At 45.7% G+C, this 25,583-nt stretch overlaps 2 long non-coding RNA genes across 2 annotated transcripts in view; one reads left to right on the top strand and one right to left on the bottom strand.

Annotated features, from left to right (window-relative positions):
- The window catches only part of LOC133237501 (uncharacterized), a 60,089-nt gene extending 50,542 nt beyond the window's left edge, over window positions 1-9,547 (bottom strand). Inside the window, exons 1-2 of the long non-coding RNA XR_009733223.1 lie at window positions 9,349-9,547; window positions 6,763-7,041 (exon numbers count right to left, since the gene is read on the bottom strand). This is a non-coding gene — a long non-coding RNA (uncharacterized LOC133237501). The remainder of the gene's footprint in view (window positions 1-6,762; window positions 7,042-9,348) is intronic.
- The window catches only part of LOC133237507 (uncharacterized), a 498,424-nt gene that overhangs the window by 405,041 nt on the left and 67,800 nt on the right, over window positions 1-25,583 (top strand). The window lies entirely within an intron of this gene.

Genomic DNA, 25,583 nt, shown 5'->3' with positions numbered 1-25,583 from the left:
TATGTTGAGAATCACTTGAAGTGACTAAAGAGATGTGTTTCAGAACAGGTCAAGATTTCAGACCTCTATCTAGAATATTGATACCTAAAATGACTGGAATTAGACTAGAATCTTAAGAGATTCTCTTTCAATAAATTCACGGAAACCTGTGTCTACATCATTTTTCAACTACATCCATATGAGCTCCTAGACCCTAAAACAGGCATTCTTTCTTGGTCCTGAGGAATTACTCTACTCTTTCCCAAAATAAGAATAGATATATATTTTTCTAACACCAAGCAGCTATAAGATCAAGAATATCTGACTCTGCAAGTAATTTAACTGCTTGACAGAATAAAACTTAACAATCTTCAGGTAAAGACAATACAGCCCAGAGTCTTTACAATGGCTCATTTACAACGTTCAGCATTCAGAAAAAATTACTAGAAAATGTGATCCATAATCAAGAGGGAAAACAGTAAGCAGACAAATGAATGACTCAGATACTCATATTACCAAATAAGGATCTTAAAAATAACTACTATAAAATGTTAACAAATTAAGAGAAAAATATATAAGATAGGTGAACAGATGGCAAATTCCAAAAGAGAAAGAAAAACTCTTAACAAGAACCAAATAATTCTTTATAGAATTTGAAAATCCAATATCTTGATAAAGAATTCATTGGAGAGTTTAGCTGAAGACTGGACACAGAAGAAGAACTGACCAGTGAAACCAAAGATAGGTCAATACAAAGGATCCAAAATGAACTACATAGAGACAATAATAATTATAAGAAGCAAGAACATCTGGGGACACTATCAGTCCAATATATATGTATGGAGGCCCAGAAAAAGACAGAATGGGGAGGAAATATATTTAGAGATATAAATGAAATTTTTCAAAAATGAATGAAATATGACAATCTACATATGAGAATCTAAATGAATCCCAAACAGGATGAGGCACATTACAGTCAAACTTCAGAAAACCAAAGAGAAAGAGAAACATCTTAAAACAGTCAGTGTGGGGAGGGGGGCGTATTACATTCAGGGGAACAATATCAATAACGACTAACTTCTCATCAGAAGCTATGAAACCACCAGGCAGTAGAACATCGTCAAAGTGCTAAGAGAAAATATTAGTTGATTTAGAACACTATACCCAGTTCAAATATCCTTCAAAAATGAAAAGAAATCAGAGACATTTGTGTGTCTGCGTGTGCTCAGTCACTAAGTCATGTCCAGCTCTTTGTAAGTCCATGAACTGTATCCCATCAGGCTCCTCTGTCCATGGGATTTTCCAGGCAAGAATTCTGGAGTGGGTTGGCACTTCCTCCTCCAGAGGATCTACCCAACTCAGGGACTGAACTTGCACCTCCTGCATTAGCAGCCAGATTCTTTACCACTGAGCCACCTGGGAAACCCACAGACATTTTCAGACAAAACTAAAATTTATCCCAACAGAACTACACTGTAAAAAAAAAAAAAAAATGCTAAAAGCAAATGATCCTATAAAGACCTAGACCTGTAAGAAGTAGTCCTGGAAATGGTAAAGATATGGTAAACATAAAAGACTATTTTAAGTGTTTCTCTTTTAAAAACAAAGGAAGACAATCTTATTCTAAAATGTGTATGGACAAGGAAAGGACCTAGAAAAACCAGAACAGTTTTGACAAGAAGAATACACTGGGAGGAATTTTTAAACTTACTATATGGCTACAGTAACGAAGACAGTGTGGTACTGCTGGAGGAATGAACACAAAGATTGATGACACAGAACAAAGAACCCAGAAATAGACTTGTACAAACATGCCCATCATTTTCTGACCCAAGTCGAAATGCAATTCAATGGAGAAAGGATAGTCTAGACAGCAAATGGTGCTGGAGCAAATGGCAAAACAAAGCAAAAAACCTTGATCAAAACCTCACACCTAATTATTGATAATGAGCCATAGGTTTAAAGGTAAAACTGCAAGATTTTTGGAAGAAAACATAGGAGAAACTCTTTGGAATCTAGTGCTAAATTCAGCATCACTAGTGATTAGTCATGACATCAAAAGTATAATTCCTAAAAGAACAAATTAATAAATTAAACTTCATCAAAATTAAAAACTTTTTTGCTCTATAAAAGACCATGAAAAGTGAAAGTTGCTCAGTCGTTTCTGACTCTTTGCGACCCCGTGAACCATACAGTCCATGGAATTCTCTAGGTCGGTATACTGGAGTGGGTAGTCTTCGCTTCTCCAGAGGATCTTCCCAACCCAGGGATCAAACCCAGGTCTCCCACATTGCAGGTGGATTCTTTACAAGCTGAGCCACAAGGGAAACCAAAGAATACTAGAGTGAATAGCCTATCCCCCTACTCCAGGAGATCTTCCCGAGCCAGGAATTGAACCAGGGTCTCCTGCATTGCAGATGGATTCTCTACCAACTGAGCTACAAGAGGATGACAAGGCAAGACCCAGACTGGAAGGAAATATTTGCAAACTATGTAAGGACTTGTATCTAGAACATACAAAAAATTCACAAAGCCAAAAGTAGTAAAGTAAACAATCCAATGAGAAAAATGAGCAAGAGACATTAACAAAAATTTCACTGAAAAGATTTATGGATGGAAAACAAACATTAAAAAGTTGTTTAACATCATTAGCCATTAGAGCAATGCAAATTAAAACCACAATGAAACATCATGACAAATCTATTAGGATGACTAAAATAAAAATAATAAGTGCTGTGAGGTTGTGAAGAAACTGAATCTCTCATACAAGGCTAGTGGGAATGTGAAATGGGACAACCAATCTGGAAAACAGTTTGGCAATTTCTTATAAAACTGAATATATTCTTATTATTTGACCCAGTACTCACACACTTGGACATTTATTCCAGAGAAATGAAAATTTATGCCCACACAAAAACCTGTATACGAATGTTCATAACAGTTTTATTCAAAATAGCCAAAATATGGAAACAGCCCAAAAGTCCTTCAGTGTGTACATAGAGAAACAAACTATGGTGAAATGAAATACTATTCAGCAATAAAAAGGAGCAGACTACTGATATATGATGCATATTGTATGGCTCTCAGAGGCATTCTTCTGAGTGGAAAAAGCCAAACGAAAAAGATTACATACTGTATGACCCCATTTATACAACATTCTTAAAATGTCAATACTACAGAAATGGAGAACAAATTACTGGTTGCCAGACAACAGAGAATGGAGAGGGGGAGCGTGACTACGAAAGGGGTAGCAGAAGGGAATTCCCCGGTATTGATGGAGCAGCTTTATACCTTGATTATATAGTAATACAAATCTATATGTATGGTAAAACGGCATAGAAACATACATACACATACATACAAACTCATTATTGAAAACTGGTAAAATCTGAACTAGGCAAAGTTAACAGTACGGTACCAGTATCAATTTCCTGGTGTCTATATCGCATAAAGGTAATGTGTCACCGCTGAAGGAATATGGGTCAAGGATACACAGGATTCTACTACTGCAACTTCCTGTGAGTCTGTAACTATTTCAAAAGTGAAAGATTTTGGAAAACTAACGACTATTTAAAGTAAAAGCAGTAACAATGTATGGAGGGGTTTATAACAAATATATAAGTAAAATATACAACCAAAATAGCACTAAATAAGAAACAAAGTTAAATACAATTGTAAGATTCTTATATTGTTTGTATAGTGGTATGACTGAATTCAAGATCAATTGTCATAACTTAAGGCTTCATACTCGGAGAAGGCAATGGCACCCCACTCCAGTACTCTTGCCTGGAAAATCCCATGGATTGGGGAGCCTGGTAGGCTGCAGTCCATGGGGTCGAGAAGAGTCAGACACGACTGAGCAACTTCATTTGCACTTTTCACTTTCATGCATTGGAGAAGGAAATGGCAACCCACTCCAGTGTTCTTGCCTGGAGAATCCCAGGGACAGGGGAGCCTGGTGGGCTGCCGTCTATGGGGTTGCACAGAGTCGGACACGACTGAAGCGACTTAGCAGCAGCAGCAGCAGCAAGGCTTCATACTATAACCCCTTGAACAGGCACTAAATTAACTATCTGCCAAGAAGTATAGCTAAAAAGCAAATAAAAGAGACAAAATGGAACACCCAGAATGAGCTTGATTAATTCAAGAGAAAGCATGAAACAAGAAACAAAGAACAGATGGGACAAATAGAAAATAGGAACAAAATGGTTAAACCAACCATATGAGTAATTAGAGTAACTGTAAATGAACTAGACACTCCAATAGAAGATCATTTGTATTTTTTAATAAAAGAGTCAAATACATTTTATAAGAGTTACACATTAAATATAAGTAGACACAGGTTGAAAGATACATGCTACACAAATGCTAATCAGAATAAAGTAGGTGCAGCTATGTTAATAACAAAGTAGACTTCAAGACAAGGATAATCACCAGTGAAAGAGGAATACTTCATAATGATAAAAGGATCCGTTTTACAGGACATGACAAGCCTAAATATATGCACCCAACAACAAGTTTTCACATACAAATAGCTAAAACAGAAAATGACAGAACCAAACAAATCTTTCATCTTACTTGGGTATTCAACACGTCTCTCAGTAATCTTTAGGAGAAGCAGACAGAAATATTAATAAGCATAAAAAATATGAAAAAACACCATCCACAAAGATTTCTTAATTGACACTTATAGAACACCCCACCTAACCACAGCAGAAAACATATTTTTTTCAAGTGCACATGGAATATTCACCAATACAGACTATTTACTGGGCCATTAAACAAGTCAATAAATTTCAAGCATTGCAATCATACCAAATATGTTCTCTGACCACAATGGAATTAAACTGGAAATCAATTTAAGAAAAAAAATAAGTCTTCACCTCTACATCAGCAGAGTCTTCGTGTCTCAAATAATCTAGATAAGATTGTCTCAGACCCTCATCCGCTATCTATGGAAATCTGATATCCTCTCCTGTGTTAGGGTCTCCAGAGAAAGAAAACCAGTAGGATGTGTATACATACATATATATAGACAGAGAGAGATTTCTTTTTTAATTGGCACATGTGATTGTACAGGCATAACAAATTTCAAATCTGCAGGGTAGGCTAGCAAACTGAAGACTCGGGGAAGAGCTGTCATTCAACTCCAGAAGCAGTCTGCTGGGAGAATTCCTTCTAGTTCAAAAGAAGTCAGTCTTTGTTCTAGTAAGGCTTCAAGGAATGGATGAGGCTGACTCACCCTGGAAGGTTTACTGGTTTGAAGTCCAAGCATTTAAATGTTAATCTCATCCAACAAAGACTCCTTCATAGAAACATCTAGAATTTGACCAAATACCTGGTCACCGCTGCTCAGCCAAGTTGACACATAAAGCTAACCACCATGCCTCCCCACCAAGATTTCTTAAATTTCTTGAATGATGAGCATGCCTCTCCAAATTAACATCTGTCCTAAATTAGTTCAGTTTACAAATCATCAGGCCACCTCACATGTGCCATGAATATGAAACCCGGCCCCTTCCGCCAAGTTCCAACAAAACCAAGAAACTAACAGAACCCCATTCAGATGAGGCCTTTGTGGGTGTAACAGACATTAGTGAACACCAGGGGATACAGGCTGAGGTTCTTCTTCAGCCACGCAAACTGCTTCAGATTGCACAATAAACCCTCCACCATGTGACCTATTCTCTTTGCTTCTCCTTCCTTTCCTGTTCTTCCCACCTCCAAAGAATTGTTCATTTCTAATACAAGGCAATCTAAGTGTTTCTACTGATTCCTTGATGTCTGGCCAAACCACTTTCCATCCCAAGGTATTTTCCTAAATAAACGCATTGCCTGGGAAGAATTCCAGGACCAGCTGAAAACCACCATTTCATCTCAACCTTCTCAGCCACCTGGTTTCCCCTTCAATTCATTTAAATAGAGTCTCTCACTTTATTCCACTGCCCTCCAAATCAGTCAAGAGAAGGAAAGATGCTGAACGGATTACATTTAAAACCTAGTAAGTTCCTTCTAAAATAGGTGGCTTTATGAGCACCATGAGGCCAGCAAAAAAGTGAAGGAATGAACAGATGATTTGTACTGAGGACTGGGTGGCTGTGGAAGAAACACACCCAGTTGTGGGGGGGCGGGTGGGGGTTGATCAGATCTGGCTGAAAGCCACTACTTGGGGGGTGGGGGCAGGTGCACTGCAGAAATGTGACCCACAGACCCCAGCTTACAGCTCTCTGGACCCGTGTCCACAGCTCCAGCCTGTGCTGAGATGGTGAAGGCGCTTGCCTTTGATGCCTCCCACCTCCAGTTGGAGGGTCCTCTGTTGGAGCTTTTTCCCTATGGAAATTCACCATCAGATTCCATTCCCTGCCATGTTGGAGAAGAATGTAGCCAATGAAACCCAGCTGATGCCTGCAATGGTTTAATCTACCACCTTGCAGGAAAATACATTTAAGAAACAACTAAAAAAGCAATGTCTGTTTCCACCAGCAGGAACGCGGGTTTAACGGTGGGCTTTCCCACCAATGCGAGAGACGTTGGGGGAGAAACTTTCTTGAGGCCCTTCAAGCCTCACTGTGGTCACCTGAGCTGGGTTGGGGGCACTGCGTGTGAGGAACAGAGAGCGGCCTCAAAGCCCAGCTCAAAGCAGGCTGCGCGCCCCAGGCAACCGGCACGAGGGACCCAACGCGGACTGGAGGTGAACGAAGCCCTGCACCGAGACTGATCGCGGACCGAGAAGGGGTCGGAGCAGGGGCTGCCCCCAGGCCACCCTATAGAGCTCACACCCACCTTCCTTCCCGCTGCCGAGTCCCGCGCCGGCGGGGAGCAGGCTCTGCTGCGGACTTGCGTCCCTCCGGCTGCAACACAAGACACGAGGGGTCGGAGCAGCGCCCGGGTCCCGTGTTGTAGCCCGAGGTCTCACACCGTGTCGTGGGGAGCCCGGCCGGCGGGCACCTGCCCCGCTTCCTCTTCCAGGTGGGCCGCCAAGAGTGCCTCTCGCTGGCTATCTGGACGAGCACGCTGTATAACAACAGAGGCTGCATCGAGATGGAGCGCTGGGACTGTCCTCTGTGGAAGTAGAAAACCAGTGGAAAAACCAGTGGTCTCCGTGAAAGGCAGCCTGGAGCTGAGGAGTCCGGCTGCGGCCTGCAGGAGCCCCGCGCTCCAGGTGCGCGTCCAGCTGATGGAAATGCTCCAGCGAGCAGACCGGCTCACAAATACTTAGCTGTCCACATGCCTTTTCCTTCCAAAAATGAATTACGGCTGTTTACAACCCACTAATTACAGTTTATTACAACAATACTTCCTAGGAAATGGGTTCTTACTCTAATACTATGATGAGAATTTTATAAATGCCAGACAAGTACAATGAATTGCCCTGAATTATAATAAATATCTGTGCTTTGGGAGTGAGGCAGTAAACACAACATTATTGCTATCCATTTTCAATGGGCCTATCGAGGATTTATTACTTATTTATGGCTTGTTTTTATTCAAAAACTCCTACATATCATTTTTATGTGGATTCTTTTTGGTGAGTCATTTCTAGGTTTTCTTACAAAATAAAATGAGGTCTGTCCAGAATTTTTTTAAAAGGGCCCAAGTTCAATTTCCCCAAAGGTGACCTATTGAAATTTCTCCTCCAGAGCCCCTGTCGGCTAAACTCTTCGCGGAAATCGTGGATTGACATGAGAATAAACTGAGGCTTTGCTCATTCTACTTCTGCTCCAATAATGCAGACCATCAGCCTTGTTCAAGAAGGCAACAGGCTTTAGCACAGTTTAGATGTTAAGTAAAACTGCAGAAATTCAATAAGACATGGTTTTCTCTCAGTGAAAGACAAGAATCCCACAGATTCACCAATTAGGAGGAAGAGAAATAACAATATTATGTCCACATTTTACACAGAAACTTAAAACTGAATTGTTGTTGTTTAGTCACTAAGTCATGTCCGACTCTGCAACCCCATGGACTGTAGCCTGCCAGGCTCCTCTGTCTATGGGATTTCCCAAACAAGAATATTGGAGTAGATTGCCATTTCCTCCCCGTGGGGATCTTCCTGACCCAAGGATCGAACTTGGGTCTCCCACATTGGCAAGCGGATTCTTGACCACTGAGCTACCTTGGAAGCCCTAAAACTGAATATTTTGAATGAAAAAAAAAAAAAATCCCTTTTCCTGCCTAAAGGACCTAAAAAATTCACAAGGGCTCTTTCCAGTGACCTGAATTCTCACCATTGTCTTTAAGTGTGTGTGCACGAAGAGCACACATTCCCCAAATAAGTTTTTTCCCCAGACTCCTTTCACTTTTCTGTCCTGTATCTCCTGGAATCATTCACCTTTTAAGACTTTGCTATGTTCTCGGGGCCCAGGACAGGACCTCTGAGAAAAGAGACCTGTCAGGGGGCCCAGGCCTTGCCTGATGCCCGCTATTGGGAGAAGCTCCCCCACCCCAGAGAGTCCAGACACCCCATGTCAGCCGTGTCCCCCAGCAGCCAGGCTCGAACTGAACTCAGAAGAAATGGAAATTCTGTACGCAATGATCTGGCTTTTGAAAAACAGCAGAAGTGTGTTTGCGTTGAGTTCTGTTTTAAGAAAGTGAAGGTTTCCCAGTGCTTGTCAGCACATCTGACTGTGCGCATGTGTGGCACCCTACGGTGTATTTTGAGAAACCAAGGGACATGGAGGCAGGCCGAGCCCTGAAGCGAAAGCCCCGTGAAGAGGCAATGGCGTGGGGAGGTCAAGCCCCAGCCCTGCCAGACAGTGGCTGGGGGTGAGGCCACTCTGTGCGACCCTGAGAAACAGACCTGGAGGCTGCAGCCACACCCTGCCTGTTTGCAGGATGCTAGGAGAGCTGGTCCCCACGAACCAGCCAGTAAAAGTGTGGGCCAAGCAGAGGCAGAGCCTCAGTCCACAGGAGCCCCTGCACCTGCCCCGTGGCACATCCTCCAGGTGCCCTGAGCCAGGCCTTCCACCCCTATCTGTCTCACGTGGGGGCTCAGCTGGAACAGCAGAGGGACAGGGGCCCCACCCTGGTCAGGGGAGAATGGGGACCACCACAGGAGACAGGCCTGTGGGAAGCTCCGGGTGCTGCCGGGCTGGAAGGCGAGTCCAGGCAGAGGGAGCAGGGAGGCCTGAATAGTGGAGAGGGGCGATGTTGCAGGAAGATGAAGACAAGACCAGCCTCCTGTCTCCTCACTGCCTGGGCCCTTCCATCCCCACCCAACCCCTCACAGCCCTGGAGGGAACCATCGTCTCCTCCAAGCCCATGCTGAGATGGGGCTATCTGGCTCGTCTGCGTCAATGAGAGGTCAGAGTGAAGACAGAACGGGAGTCAAAAAAGCTGAGAGCAAAACTCAAAACCCCCAGAGCCCACCTGCAGGACGGGACACCCTGAAACCAGCAGGCTGGGAGGGCAGCAGACAGAGAATAAAGGAGAAAAGATGCTTTAGTTTGATCAAAGAGCGGCTGTAGCAGGTGGACACTGTTGTGAAAGAGTTAGTTGCTCAGTCATGTCTGACTCTTTGTGACCTCATGGACTGTAGCCCACCAGACTCTTCTGTCCATGGAATTTTCCAAGCAAGAACACTGGAGTGGGTCGCCATTCCCTTCTCCAGGGGATCTTCCCAACCCAGGGATCGAACCTGGGTCTCCCACTTTTGCAGGTGGGTTCTTTACCATCTGAGCCAGGGACAGGGAGACCGTTGTAGGTGGAAGGTTAGTGGCCTCCTGAGGACAGTGAAGTCTGGAGTGAAGCAGGACTCGGGGAAACCTGAGCAGAGTTTACATCCTGCAAGGTGTTGGTGAAGTGCAGCTGGAGTTCAGGGCTGACATGCCTGTTCAGAGCGTCCTGGCAGCTTCCCTCCAGGGCAGGGCTTTGTTGGGTCAAGCAGGGCAGACTAAGGCCTACAACAAGAGGGTGGTGGGCAGAACCCCACCCTGGCTATGCCTCTGGGGTGCAGGTCCCTGTGTATTCCCCGGCAGAGTTCAGAACAACCTGCCCGGAGGTGAGGGAGGGGAAACAGAAGGGGATAGGGTGGCAACCAGAGACCTGGGTGTGTGAAGTGAGGATCTGCAACCTCCTGGCTTCCTGGGACATGGCTCCTGCCCACAGAGCGCCCCCAGCTGGTCACGCAGATGTCATGGCATCATGGACTCAGAGGTGCACAAGTTCCCATCCCCAAGCCCGGCCCCAGGGTCTGACTTCAGGAAGAACCTTAAAGGAGGTGGTGAAGTGAGGGAAGGAAAGACAGGCCAAACACACTCCTGGAGTCCTAGAAATCTCTTGAGGACTGGCAAATAAGCAAGAGACGGTGGAGCTACTTGAAAAATGATGAAGTCGGAAATGTTAAAAATGGCCATCATTACGCAGGGAGGTGGGCTGCGGCAGGAGTGCCGTGAAACAAGGCCAATCCGCTTTCCATTTTCTGCAGGTTCTACTTGCGCTCTATTTTCTTCTATTTATTTTCATACCCCTTTAAAATAAAGCCTCTACATTAAATAGTCACCTTTCATCCATTTGTAATTCTCTCCCTCTGGGGCACCATAAATTTCTTTTATATTATTATCATATTAGAGAACCTAATACATTTTCTCCCCTTGCCTCCAGAGCACAACTCACAGATGCTTCCAGAGCAGCACGAAGACCACACGAGTCTGCTTTATGGCATTTTATAGGATGGGCCCACTGGCGCCTGTTTTGGAAAGAATGTTAATGAGGAAAGAAAGACCGCACTTTGGCTTCTACCTCATTACTAGAGGAAGAAGCACAGCCGTGGAGAAGGGGTATTGAGCTAAAGTAAAAAAAGAAAGAAAAAAAAAGGCTTTTGAATTCTACATCGTGATGCCCTTACTCTGGGACTTCAGGCAAGTCACTTAAACTTCCTAAGCCTCAGTTTCCTTCTCTGCAAAATGGGGCTATAAACCTGTCCTGGCCTTTGCACAGGGTCATTTTTACAGGCAGAGCAGGATAGGATCATGTTTGTTACCCCTGAAATCTGAGCACTAACAATAAAACATGACATTGATGCGAAGAAATTATGCATTCTTACATATTCATTTTACAAACACTTTATGAGCTTTTAAGGAAATGGCTACCTACTCCAGTATTCTTGCCTGGAGAGCTCCATGGACAGAGAAGCCTGGTGGGCTGCAGTCAATGGGGTCACAGAGATCCAGACATGACAGAGGGACTAACACCCTCACTAGTGTGTGCCTGACCCTGTGCTAAGCACCTGAAGTGAGGCGGTGAACCGCGCACCCGTTCAGGCCATGGTGGTCAGGTTGTTATCTGTCTTTAGGGGACAGTAAAGAGGTTAAGAGTGTGGGCTGGGCCAGGGCCTGAGCTTTGGAGCCAGGATGTTCTGGGTTCAAATCCAGCTTACAACCTGTGTAACCTGGGCAACATTACACAGTCCTTGTAAAAACAAGTTTCTCCATCTTTAAAGTCAGCATGATAGGGCCGCATTCACTGGAAGGTCACAACAGGCATGAGGTGTGATGGTAAAGAACTTGTACCTGGCACAGACCGAGACCAGGCTTCCCCAGGCCTCCCCCCACCCCCCTCCCCTTTTCCCGATGCAGTACCTGCTGTTGCTGCCATATGCACCAGCGATGCTGCTCCATGCCTGGTGACACATTTAGACTTCATGGCTTACTCCCCACAAAGGCAGCCCTCAACCCTCTCCTTGCTGGTGGTCAGTCCAGACCCCACCCAGCAGGGGAACCTCTACTCCCTCCCACCTCTGGAGGGAAGAACTTGCTGGTGAGGAAAACAGAGGAGAGCAAGAGAAGTTCGGAGAAGGGGAAGAGCTCGGAGGCGGACAGCCACAGACGTGCCTGGCTCCTGCACATAGTAGGGCTTGGCATACTCGGCCAAGTGAATGACCCAATAAAGGAAGGTCTGATTTGAGCTTGGTCTTTCATAGGAACCACGGTTATAAACATCTTGCATTTGCTGTGCTCCTACTGGGTGCTAGGCACAATCTTAGGGTCCTAACCAACTCTAGCAATAGGTTTGAGACTCACCGACAGGTGTGGGTTACCTTCTGGGGAGATTCAAGGCACATCTCATGAAACTACATAGGGTCAGTTCAAAATTGCGAAATGTCAACCTGCAGATAAGATAAATTTAGTACATTAGTTCCAAAAGGTAATAGGGAAGAAACTTTTTATTCTGTTATAAATTAATTACTAAAGGGATGTTACCTATAAGCTTAAATTATACAAAAGAGCCCATCTCTGGGAAACCTGCCTCCCCAGATAATAAGCATTAAGCTAAAATACCTTTGCTTAGCTCACAGTAAACAACCTGACCAGACGCACCTGTGAATGACTGCAAGGAGGAGGAAATTAACACATCTCTGATGGCTGATGGGAGCCAGGAAATATTTGACTTTCCTCCCTCCCCTTTTAGTATAAACGAATCCTGAATTCTAACTCAGGCAAGACGGTTTCCTGGGGACACAAGTCTATCATCTTATTGGTTTGCTGGCTTTTCAAATAAAGTCTCTAAGGCAATGGCACCCCACTCCAGTACTCTTGCCTGGAAAATCCCATGGATGGAGGAGCCTGGTGGGCTGCAGTCCATGGGGTTGCTAAGAGTCGGACACGACTGAGCTTTTCACTTTTCACTTTCATGCATTGGAGGAGGAAATGGCAACCCACTCAGTGTTCTTGCCTGGAGAATCCCAGGGATGGTGGGGCCTGGTGGGCTGCCATCTCTGGGGTCGCACAGAGTCGGACACGACTGAAGCGACTTAGCAGCAGTAGCAGCAGCATTCCTTGCCCCAGCAACTTGTCTTTCCCTTTAGTGGCCTGTCATGAGGGCAAGCAGTGCAAGGTTGGACTCAGTAACAAAAACACTGAAGTTGGGCAAGCCCTTTGGGGCAGGAATGCCTTGGAAGCTGGGTTCCCTCCCGATGAAACCTGTACAGTCTTATCAAACATCTGCTTTCCCTATCTGCTGCCCATGACCAAAAATGAGGCTCACCTCCCTCCAGACTGACCTGACACGGTCGTGCCAGACTCCCTGAAACTAAAGTTTCACTTCCCCCCTTCTGGCCTTCGACCTGGGCTCCTGCGGCGGCCTCCTAGTGGGGTGGAGATTGCTCTCATCCATTCTAATTGTCCCCGCTAATACTACTGCTACTGGTCACTCTACTTCCCAAAGAATAAAGCTTAACTGCTTAGCCCAGCATTTTAAAAGTGCTTTACAATCTGGTCTCTGCCCATCTCCAGCTACTCCCCCATCAGGATTTCATTGTCCAGAGAAACTCACTGCTTCCTTACTGCCAACCCCCACAACTTTGCCCACACCATGCCCTCCATGGAGCATGCCCTTGCCCATTCCTGCCCTACTGCACTGCTCGTCCTTCTGGGGCAGCTTGGGGGCGCCTTGTCATTACACATCCCCACTTCTTGCTTCCTCACTAAGATTGAACTCCATTTTTGCATAGCTAATTCTTTTTTTAATAGTTAATTCTTTTTTATCTTATTTATGTGTTTATTTGAGATCTTCATTGCTGCCCATGGACTTTTCTCTAGTTGCAGCAAGCAGTGGGTATTCTCTGTCGGGCTGTGCAGGTTTCTCATAGTGGTGGCTTATCTCGTTGCAGAGCATGGGCTGCAGAGCATGGGCTCAGTAGTTGTGGCACACAGGCCAGCTCAGTTGCCCCTCGGCATGTGGGATCTTCCAAGACCAGGGATCGAACCTGTGTCCCCTGCATTAGCAGGCAGAGTTTGACCACTGGACCACCAGGGAAGTCACCGAACTAGATTTTTGACACTTATTTATATGGTAGGACTTTGGAACAATAAATCTTATTTTAAACTCCCAGGTTATAAACTCCATTAGATCAGGAACTGCATCATGTATGGCTTTGTGTACGCTGTGGTCCCTAATAAGGCATCTTGAACACTGAAGGCATGTAATAAATATTTGTTGGATAAATTAATATTTAATCACTTCATAAAAATTCCCCCGTTTGTCATGGAAATGGCCTTCTTTCTTCCACAGTCACAAAACAATTCAGTATCTCAGAAGCTTCTGCTGGTACCGTTTTCTCGAGCACAGTTGTTAATAATTTGTCTTAAAATGTTGGTGGAAGTGCATAACGTGAAGATAAGAGGTCTGCTTTCCTGTTGGTGTTCATCCTCAGCTGTAATTATCTGTCATAAGAGGCATGAAGAGGTGTGAAGATGAAAGCTTGAAAGGTCGGATGTGCCACCTTGAAATCCTGAAAAGGGGAGCAATTATCAGCAGCCCTGAGAGCCCAGGAAGTGGGGGGCACAATTAATCGCGTGTGAGGCCATTTGTTCTGCATGTCATAGGATTCCATCTCCCTCCCTCGTCCCATCCCAACACACAAGCTCAAGCACAGGTGCCCACAGCATCTGCCTTCTTCCTGCTGAGAAAGAGTCACCCATGGATGCTCAGGACTGCTGAAGACAGAAGTGTGCTTGTTCAAGGACCAGAGCTCCAAAACACACGAGGGTCCAGGTGGGACCACCCAGTCTTCCCAAGCATGAGCCTCTCAACTTAACTTGACCTTCCATTCATCACTTATAAGCATCATTATCATGAACATTATTTGGTGTGCTGGGGAGTCGGACTGTGATTTTCTCAGAAGTTCTGTGCCTTTTCCTCACAATCACTAAAATAAGTTGTTTCTGTATCTGCTTTTTGTAATTTTCCAATCTCCCCATGATTGTCACATTCTCTGTGGTCATTTCACGAGGGGATGCTGCTAAGTCACTTCAGTCGTATCCGACTTTGTGTGACCCCATAGACAGCAGACCACCAGGCTCCCCCGTCCCTGGGATTCTCCAGGCAAGAACACTGGAGTGGGTTGCCATTTCCTTCTCCAATGCATGAAAGGGAAAAGTGAAAGTGAAGTCGCTCAGTCGTGTCCGACCCTCAGCGACCCCATGGACTGCAGCCCACCAGGCTCCTCCGTCCATGGGATTTTCCAGGCAAGAGTACTGGAGTGGGGTGCCATTGCCTTCTCCATCACGAGGGGATAGCCTGCAGAAATAATCCTCGTATTTGCTAAGGCCAGGAAACAAGCTAACCAAGCTGGTCAAGGATATGTCTGAGCACGAAAGTATGCTGTTAAGAAGATTTAAGAACTAATGGTCCTTGTTATATTTATCCCAGAGGATCTGAGGCCTTTTCCAACGTGCGCCCTGGCTCCCTAGGAAGTTCAAGTTGTAAGCAAAGTAGCCCCAGTTCTGAAAAAAAAAATGGTAGGCAAGCCCTGTAGCAGTGTGTGTATAATCGCCACTTTGTAATCAACCAGTTAGTTTCAACACAGCAGCATCATTCATTGCAGTAAATTAATGGCACTAATTTGAATTTTATTGGTTTTGTAGTTTTTATTATATTCAGTTAGAAATCTGTATATGAGCTTGCATGTTTAACTGGCATTACAATAATACAGTCAACCCTTAGGAGCCAATAAGAATGTTTTTCAGTTCTGCCTCGCAGAATCTTTCTCTGACACTTGGCCTGCTCACCGGGGAGGCTTGTCATTGATTCTGTTCTTGCCAAGATGTTGTTACTTGTGCAAAGTGACTGGCAATAAACATTCATTCCAAACAAAGCACTGATGATCCACTGGGGAACTGGCTTATAAGGCTATAAAGGGGTCACTCGGATCATCCAGAACGTACAGATACTTGTCTTTTTATTACTATCGAAATATTCACATAATTTTTAATTAAACTTGTTTTGAGATAATTGCAGAGTCACATGAAGTTATCAGACATAATACCAAGGGCTTCCCGGGTGACTCTGTGGGAAAGAATCCACCGGCCGATGCAGGAGACATGTGTTCGATCCGTGGTCCAGGAAGATTCCACGAAACAACTAAGCCTGTGCACGATAACAACTGAGCTTGTGCTGCAGAGCCTGGGAGCCACAACAACCGAGCTGCAATTATTAAAGCCCGAGTTCCCAAGAGTCCACGTTCCACAACAAGAGAAGCCATGATGATGAGAAGCCCTCAGGGCAATGAAGACCCAGCACAGCCAAAGACAAATAAATACAATTATTTAAAAAAAAAAAAAGGAAAAGAAATAATGCCTAGACATCTTACACATCCCTCAACCAGTTTCCCCAATGGTAACAACATCTCGCAAAACTTTAATAAGATTACAACCAGGACATTGACATTAATGATGACTACGGCAAAGTACCAATCTGAACCAGATTTCCCCAGTTTAACATGCACTTACTTATTTGCACTTACTTTTGCATATGTTTAGTTCCCTGCAAGTTTATCCCATGAGCAACTTCCACCACCACAGTCAAGACAAGGACCAGTCCCATCACCACAAGGATCCCTGGAGCTACCCTTTTATAACCACACACATCTCCCCTCTATGCTCTACTCACGCCACCCCAAAGCCCCTGGCAACCACGGATCTCTTCTCCATCTCTGTAATTTGGTCATTTTGAGAGTCTTATGTAAATGGAACCATACAGTATGCAGCCTTTGAGGACTGGCTTTTGTACTCAGTATAATTCCCTTAAGCTTCATCCAAAGCACAGCGTGTATCAAGAGTTTGTTCTTTTCTTTGTTGCTGGCTAGGATTCCATGGTATGGACGCAACACAGTTTGTTTAACCATTCACCTGCTGAAGGACATCTGGTTTGTTTCAAGTTTGGGGGATATTGTAAATAAAACTGCCATGAGCATTCATGTACAAGTTTTTGTGTGAACGTAAAATTTCATTTCTTGGGGATGAAAGAAGTGTGGGTGAGAGTGTCTACAGGTCAGAGTGCCGGACTGTATGGTAATGGCGTGTTTAGTTTGACAAGAAACCACCAAACTTCCCCAGAATTTTTTACCATTTCACCCAACAAAGCATTTTAAAATTCTCAAGGGCCTATAGATTTCAGTTCGCAAAACACTCATTTAGTGACTGACATCAGATAACTAAAATATCAGCAAGGTGTCCTTAAGGATATAAAAAGGGAAATGGCTAGTTCTGGATGAAAAAAAATTAACCTTTAATGAATTGCTGCTGTTCAGTCACTAACTCATGTCTGACTCTTTGCAACCCCATGGACTACAGCACACTAGGCTTCTCTCTCCACTATCTCTTGGAGTTTGCTCAAACTCACGTTCTCTGTCACCCTCTTCTCCTCCTGCCCTCAATCTTCCCCAGCATCAGGGTCTTTTCCAATGAGTCGACTTTTTGCATCAGGTGGCCAAAGTATTGGAGCTTCAGCTTCAGCATCGGTCCTTCAGTGAATAGTTAGGGTTGATTTCCTTTAGGGTTGACTGGTTTGATCTCCTTGCTGTCCAAGGGACTCTAGATACTGGAAAAAACTTTAAACTTTCAAGTATAATAGTTTTCTGGCTACCAAACAGTAGAGGCTTAGGTTTTGAGGCAGTGTCCCTTGTTATAGGAAAAACATTCTAAATAGCCTATTGGCTATTCAAATGTAAAACAAGTCCCCCTTGCTCGGGTCTGGAGGACTATGTGCACAGAACAGGGGCAGTGCCTTCAGCCAATGACACCTCTGAAGCTCCAGCTTCAGGGCCGTTCTCTTGCCAGGTTGCTTCACAGACCCTGGAAACACAGTCATATGTTTCTGTAAATATTTTAAACTAAGATAGTCTACCATCATTGCATAAGACCACTGCCTACATCCACTCCAAAGTCCCCTGTGTCATACTGTCCTAGAGGCCAGGTGACAGGGGAACGGCCATGGCCTTTGGGGGATCCAGCATGGGAAATGAGGTTGGGGGGCATTTAGTTTAGGTGGTGGTCTGCAGTCACTTCCACGCGTAGCTAAGTTTCTGCCCTGGCACAAGAATGTTCCCCAGGAAGGGTCCTGCCACCCTCTGGGCGGGCTCCTCGGGCCTAGCCATGAAGGTTGAGGACCCAGGGCCATATTATAACAAGAATATGTCTTTGGCACCCAGCAACAGAGCACTGTGGGGAGAAGGATAAACAAGGTTTAAAATGTACCCAGCCAGGAGCCGGTCTCTGGAAAATTCCTTGCCTCACCAGATGTGTAGAATTGCAAGCAGAAGATTCAGCTCTCATCAACGGCAATCAGAAGGGCCATTCTCTCCTGTCACAGTCTCCAGACTGAAGTGTAGACAATTATAAATACACCGTGTTCTTTTCTCTCTTTTCTGATAAACTTTTATCAGAAGCTCTGTGTTTATAGGACACAAACCTATAAATACTCCCAACACTGAGCACGTACATCTCCGTGGAAGTCGCACGTTTTCTATATCCCAACATATCAGATCCCATTGGAAGTATCAGATACATCTTGCCCTGCTCAAGTCTGTCATTCCAGATGCAGTGAATTTTGATCAATCAGGCTCCAGGAAATTATGCTAATGTGAAATTATGCCAAACAGAACGTGTTTATCTTTTGATTCTCTCCAGAGAATATGACGGGTGATCAAAGAGCATGAAGCCAAATAATAATAATAATAATAGGGAAAAGCATAGAGATATGTCAGGCTGTCAATGAAAATATTAGGTCATTATCCTGGATTTGGTGCTCTTGAAGGCATTTTTTGGCATTTTAAAATTAGAAGTTTGCTGTCCTTTTTTTCTCATCCTCTATAAATATTCATTTTTTGTGACTAATTTGTAACCACAAGGAAGAGCTCCTCCCTGAAGCCTTTCTCTGGGAGAGACACGGCCATTGTCTAGATGGACTCAAGCTGTGAATTGTTGCCTGTTATCATCTGAGCTATTGGGGTGTTGTTTCCTGGCTTCCCTGCATTCTAGGTCGCTTCAGTTGTGTCCAACTCTTTGTGACCCCGTGGACTGTAGCCCACCAGACTTCTCTGTCCATGGGATTCTCCAGGCAAGAATACTGGAGTGGGTTGCCAATTCCTTCTCCAGGGGATCTTTCCGACCCCGGGACTGAATCCACGTCTCATTATGTTTCCTGTACTGATAGGCGGGTTCTTTACCGCTGGGCCACCTGGACGCCCAAACAAGCAGTCATATGGTGAAGAAAACAGTCCTGCATCCTGCCCTCTGCTCACCGCTGGAGGAGACTGTCCTACAGGCTGCTCAGACTCCTGAGGCCCACCTACCTGGAAGGGTGGACGTTGTACATTTGTTGGATGTCTCTGGAGGCCACCAGGGGACTGTGGATGAGGACGGGCTTCCCTCCAGAGAATGTACCTTCCTTCCCGCTGTCCTGGGGCTGAAGGTGGGGCTCGGGTCAGACCTTAGAGCTGGCTGACAGATCTGGGGTCTGCTCTGTGAGTGCTCGTGATATCCAGAGCATGGCTGGGCAGGAGACAAGCTGGTCCCTCTGGCAGGGGAGTGAGTTGCCCTGGGAGAGTCCCCAAGGACAGGCCTGGCCCCGTGGGCCCTGCGAGCCACCTCATCCTGGTTGCTTCCCATCCACTGTCCTGGGGCCCTGGGAAGGCCTGGGTGCCCCGCCCCACTTCACAAGAGGGCCAGTCTTACACTTGGAGCCATAGCTTTAGGGAGAGCACCATTTCCTGAGGCCAAGGTTCCAGAGCAGGAGGCAGGGGCCCAGCGGCATGGTCAGGAGGCTGTGCTGGAAACTGTGGGGGCCCTGCCCCAAGCCCTGGAGGAAGCTGGGACACAGCTGGGGGATCCTTAGAGAGGTCAGCTTACAGGTGATAAGCTCGTGGGGCTACCCTAGCAGGGCCCTCAAGTGCTTCTCCAAATCCCAGTGCCCAGGCTGCCTCTGGACAAGTCAAGTCAGGGGTAGGACCCCTGTGGGGTGGCCCACAGGCCCTTGCCCAAAGCTCCCCAGGTTATTCCGGTATCTAGGCAAGACTGGGGCCACCGAGCTATTGGAATTTGGGCATTTAAAAGGAAATGTGATCTTATTTTACAGCCATAGCAGGACTTTGCATTAGCTGTATATTGCTGTGACTATTAAATTTGTCTATGAGGGTGGCGGGAAAGGTCAGCCTCAAGCCACTCTTCATGAAACACAAGGCGACACAGGCTCAGAGCTGGACGCTTTGGTCAGGGTCATGCTGCACGTTGGGGGTTGTGGGAGGCAGAATAATGGCTCTGCCTCATTCCACTGCCGCTGTCTTGCTCAACTTCCAGAAGCTGCCTTCACTGACATCCCTTCCCTCCATCCCTACCAGCCCTAGCTCAGTTCTTAAAGCAGTCCCAGATGGAAAGGGAAGTGATCAGTCATCCAGCCTCCTTACCTAGCCCTAGGCTGAGTGGCCCGCACTGACCACTTCATCCCCAAGTCTCATTCACTGCCTTTAACACCAGTGACCTTCACGGGCACTTACGCATCCTTGCAGATCTGGCCCTCCCACCAGACACCCCATTCATTCCTGCCCTGGCTCCAACTCAGGAGCCTTGTCCAGTGCTGAAGTCCCACTCCCCCACTCCAGGGAGCCTCTGGACACCAAGTCCACATAGGCACAGAACCCTCAGTGGCCTCCGCAACTCTCAACCATTGACCACCCTGGACTCTAGGTCTCAAAACTCTGGTAGCTGTCCTTGTCTGAACCACACCTGAACTGGCCACACCCTTTGGAAAGAGGCTTCCCCACCCAGTAGACCCTCTGTCACCTGCTAGGCCTCTGTCACAGCACAGGACTCAAGCCAGGGCCCTATGGGGCTTTCCACCGGCTCAAGGAATCACCCTGCTTCATCACCAGCTCAGAACTGTGGCAGGAAGGTCAGGGGAACAGGGCTTAGAAGGTGGGTGCTTTAATGGGGCCTTACTGCTGGATTCATTTCCTGTGTTGCTTTAACGAAAGACTGCCCAACTGAATGACCTAAAATAGCACAGATATACTACCTTTCAGTTCTGGAAGTCAGAAGTTTGATATGAGTCTTGTGGGGCTAAAATCATGGTGTTGGCAGAGATGCAATTCCTCAGGTGATGGGGAGAATTTGTTTCCTTGCTTTTTTCAGTTTCTAGAAGTTACCTGCATTCCTTGACTCATGGGCGCATCACTCTGACCTCTGCTTGCATGATCACATCTCTCTCTTTGACTCTGGCCCCCTTGCCTCCTGCTTACAAGGACCCCTGTGATGATACCTGGATACTCCAGGATTCTCTCTGCATCTCAACATCCTTAACTTAATCACATCTGAAAAGTCCTGCTTGCCCTGAAAGGGAGCATCATCTCAGGTTCTGGGGATGACAATGTGGACATCCTCAGAGCCATTTTTCTGCTTACCACAATCCCCAACCTGCTGTGTGATCCTAACCAAACCATCCATCTCTCTGAGCATGCCGCATTTTGTGCATCATAAACCAATTCATGCCTTTTAGCTCTAAAACTATGATTCTATGATATGGGACTGAGCAGCTTCCTTTAATGAGATGGGAGCTCAGGTCAGGAGCAGGGTCTCTGCTTAATGGGCAGAATACTACTACTACTACTAAGTCACTTCAGTACTGTCCGACTCTATGCGACCCCATAGACAGCAGCCCACCAGGCTCCCCTGTCCCTGGGATTCTCCAGGCAAGAACACTGAGTGGGTTGCCATTTCCTTCTCAATGCATGAAAGTGAAAAGTGAAAGTGAAGTCGCTCAGTCATATCCAACCCTCAGCGACCCCACGGACTGCAGCCTTCCAGGCTCCTCCGTCCATGGGATTTGCCAGGCAAGAGTACTGGAGTGGGGTAATGGGCATAATAGGCCCATGGAAACCAAAGAGCATGGTGACGAGACCAAGGTCTACATCTTCTCAACAAGTTTCTGAGCACAAATTCACCAGTGTGTGTGCTGAGTCACTCAGTCATGTCCGACTCTTTGCGACCCCATGGACTGCGGCCCGCCAGGCTCCTCTGTCTATGGGGATCTTCAGGCAAGAACACTGAAGTGGGTTGCCCTGCCTTTCTCCAGGGGATCTTCCAAACCCAGGGATCAAACCTGGGTCTCCTGCATTGCAGGAGGATTCTCTACATCTGAGCCACCAAATTCGCCTAGTGATTTAAATTTTGTCCTGAAGAAAGTTGGAACAACATCTGAAATATTTTTATGAAATTAAGTTTTCTGCTTTTTTAATCTCCCTTTATCTTAAGTAAAGCTATCTCATGAAACAAAGGTGATTCTCTGCTGTTGTACATGGATTTAGATCTGCAAGCTCAGTCCTCAAACATTGTTTCTTTTCCCTTCGGTGCTTTACTGAGCTCACATAACATGCTGTTATCTCCTGTAGCCACTGCTGTCAGCCACACTCGGTGGAATGGCTCTTTTCCCTCCCTCAGTGATATTCTGGTAGTGATATTCAGTGATATTCAGGCCTTGCCCTTAGCTTAGTCCACTTCACAGCTTCCAGCATGGCCCCCTCCTCCCCTGTCTGGCCAGGCTTGCTCGAGACTCCAGGGATGGGGAAACATCTGCTTGGAGCACCTGTTCCCCTCGCTCCATGTACTGGGTCTCCACTGTGCAGGCAGGGTATAGAAGAGTGGGCTGGACAGAGCTGGACAAGTGGCCTCCCATGTCCGAGGGCTCAAGGTCAACCCTGCTAGCTGCTGATGCCCTCTGAGGGGTCATCCAAGCCCGGGTGTCTTGAGGGCTGAGAGAGGCCTCAGGGCACCCTAAGCATTCCTTCACCTGAGCCCTTAGCAGACTTGCCCCATTCAGACTCTTCCAATCCCACCCCAGCTCTGGCCTCCAGGAGATCCCTCACCCCACATGCCCATTTACATAGTATATATATATATATATATCTCCATATATATATATATATGTGGATCACTTTGCTATACACCAGAAACTAACTCAACATTGTAAATCAATCATACTTCAGTCAATAAATTTTTTTAAAAGGAAGGTGACATCTGAGCAAAGTCTTGAATGAAGTGAGGAAGTAGGCCCTGTGAATCTCTTGGGAAAGAACGTGCCCAGTAGGGGGACTGATGCCAAGACCCTGAGGTAGGGGCCTCTGTAGGATGTTAGAAGAAGAGGGAGGAGGCCAGGATGGCAGGAGCAGAATGAACAAGGGAGAGCAGTGGGAGGTGAGGTGGGAGATGTGAGTGGGTAGTACTAGTGATAAAGGATCATAGGGGCTACCATGAAGTCTTTAGAATTTACTCTGAATTCAAACGAAAGACACTGGAGGGGCCTGGGGAAAAGAGTGACATGATCTGACTTTACCAGGATCCCTGCAGCTGCTCTGCGGATAATAGACTACTGGGAAGCAAGGTGAGAAGCGGGGAGACCAGTCAGGAGGCTGCTGTAGTGACCCAGGCAAGGGATGATGGTGGCTTGCACCAGCATGGCAGTAGTGCAGATGATGAGAAATGGTTGAATTCATGATGCGTTTTGAAGTAGAAGCAATAGAATTTCTTGACCCATTTGATGAGAGAAGTCCATATTTTTGATGGAAGCAACAGGAAAGATGGAGTTGCCATGGAGATGGGAGGAGGAACAGACTGGATGGTGGGGAAGGAGATCATATTCCATGTGGACGTGGCCAGTCTGAGATGCCTGTTAGGCATTCAAGTGGATGCACAGGAAGGCAGTAAATATATACGTCTGGACTCCAGGGGAGCAGTCCAGGTTAGACATATACATTGAAGAGCCTCAGCAGTGATATTTCAAGTTATAAAACATGGAAGAGAATAGAGAGTTCAGAAGCAGGCCCACACAAGTATAGTCAACTGATCTTTGACAAAGTAGCAAAGTCAATTAAATGGAGAAAGGATAGTCTCTTCAATAAAAACAATTGTTGGAACAACTGAATGTCAAAATATAAAAAATAAACTTAGATATAGACTTCCTTACACTTTTCCCAAAAATTAACTCAAAATGGAGTACAGACCAAAATGTAAACTACAAAACCACAAAACTTCTAGAAGAAAACATAGGAGAAAATCTACAGTGACTTTGGGTTTAGTGATGAGTTTTTACATGCAACTCTAAATGCATGATCCATGACAGAAAAACCCAGCTGGACTTCATTAAAATAAATCTATAAGACTGGATGTGAGGAAGTGAGGGAGTACAAAGAAGAAGAGAAGAGGTCCAAGAACATGGTCCACTGAGCCCTCCCACATTTCTAGCATCTCCATGTACAATTCTCTTGAACTCCCATAGTTTTAGGATGGGAGGGTTAGAGATACAAGTTTGGAAGTCAAGATAGTATATAAAGTACCCACCATCCTGCATGAGATCACCTCAAGAGGGTTCCAGGCTAAGGAGAGAAAAGAAGAAGCAAGCCGTGGGACTCTCCAACACAGATATGCTGGAGATGTGAGGAGCAGCGGCCAACACAGCAGACTGAATAGGAAGGACCAGCGAGGCACAAGAAAAGCCAAGTGATGGAGATGTTCCAGGGTCTAGAAGAAGGGAATACTTCAGGAAGGTGGGGATCCAGGTGTCAATGCAATTGATAAGCTGCACTGAGAGGCTGCACTGTCAATTATGGGATCAGCCACATAGGGTCACTGGCAACAACCCCACAGGCCAGTTTGGTGGAGTGTCACCTGCAAAGAAGGATCACTCAGTCGTGTCCGACTCTTTGTGACCCCGTGTGCTGCACTCAATATGCCAGCAAATTTGGAAAATTCAGCAGTGACCACAGGACTGGAAAAGGTCAGTTTTCATTCCAATTCCAAAGAAAGGCAATGCCAAAGAATGCTCAAACTACCGCACAATTGCACTCATCTCACACGCTAGTAAAGTAATGCTCAAAATTCTCCAAGCCAGGCTTCAGCAATACATGAACCGTGAACTTCCTAATGTTCAAGCTGGTTTTAGAAAAGGCAGAGGAGCCAGAGATCAAATTGCCAACATCTGCTGGATCATTGAAAAAGCAAGAGAGTTCCAGAAAAACAACTATTTCTGCTTTATTGACTATGCCAAAGCCTTTGACTGTGTGGATCACTATCAACTGTGGAAAATTCTTCAAGAGATGGGAATACCAGACCACCTGACCTGCCTCTTGAGAAATTTGTATGCAGGTCAGGAAGCAACAGTTAGAACTGGACATGGAACAACAGCCTGGTTCCAAATAGGAAAAGGAGTACATCAAGGCTGCATATTGTCACCCTGCTTATTTAACTTATATGCAGAGTACATCATGAGAAATACTGGGCTGGAAGAAGCACAAGCTGGAATCAAGATTGCCGGGAGAAATATCAATAACCTTGGATATGCAGATGACACCACCCTTATGGCAGAAAGTGAAGAGGAACTAAAAAGCCTCTTGATGAAGGTGAAAGAGGAGAGTGAAAAAGTGGCTTAAAGCTCAACATTCAGAAAACAAAGATCATGGCATCTGGTCCCATCACTTCATGGGAAATAGATGGGGAAACAGCGGAAACAGTTTCAGACTTTATTTTTTTGGACTCCAAAATCACTGCAGATGGTGACTGCAGCCATGACATTAAAAGACGCTTACTCCTTGGAAGGAAAGTTATGACCAACTTAGATAGCATATTCAAAAGCAGAGACATTACTTTGCCAACAAAGGTCCGTCTAGTCAAGGCTATGGTTTTTCTAGTGGTCATGTATGGATGTGAGAGTTGGACTGTGAAGAAAGCTGAGTGCCGAAGATGGATGCTTTTGAACTGTGGTGTTGGAGAAGACTCTTGAGAGTCCCTTGGACTGCAAGGAGATCCAACCAGTCCATTCTGAAGGAGATCAGCCCTGGG

Source organism: Bos javanicus, chromosome 24 (assembly GCF_032452875.1).
Source record: "Bos javanicus breed banteng chromosome 24, ARS-OSU_banteng_1.0, whole genome shotgun sequence".
In the NCBI taxonomy this organism is placed as follows: domain Eukaryota; kingdom Metazoa; phylum Chordata; class Mammalia; order Artiodactyla; family Bovidae; genus Bos; species Bos javanicus.
Note: the sequence above shows the minus strand (reverse complement) of the source record. Positions and strands in the feature narration are given on the sequence as shown.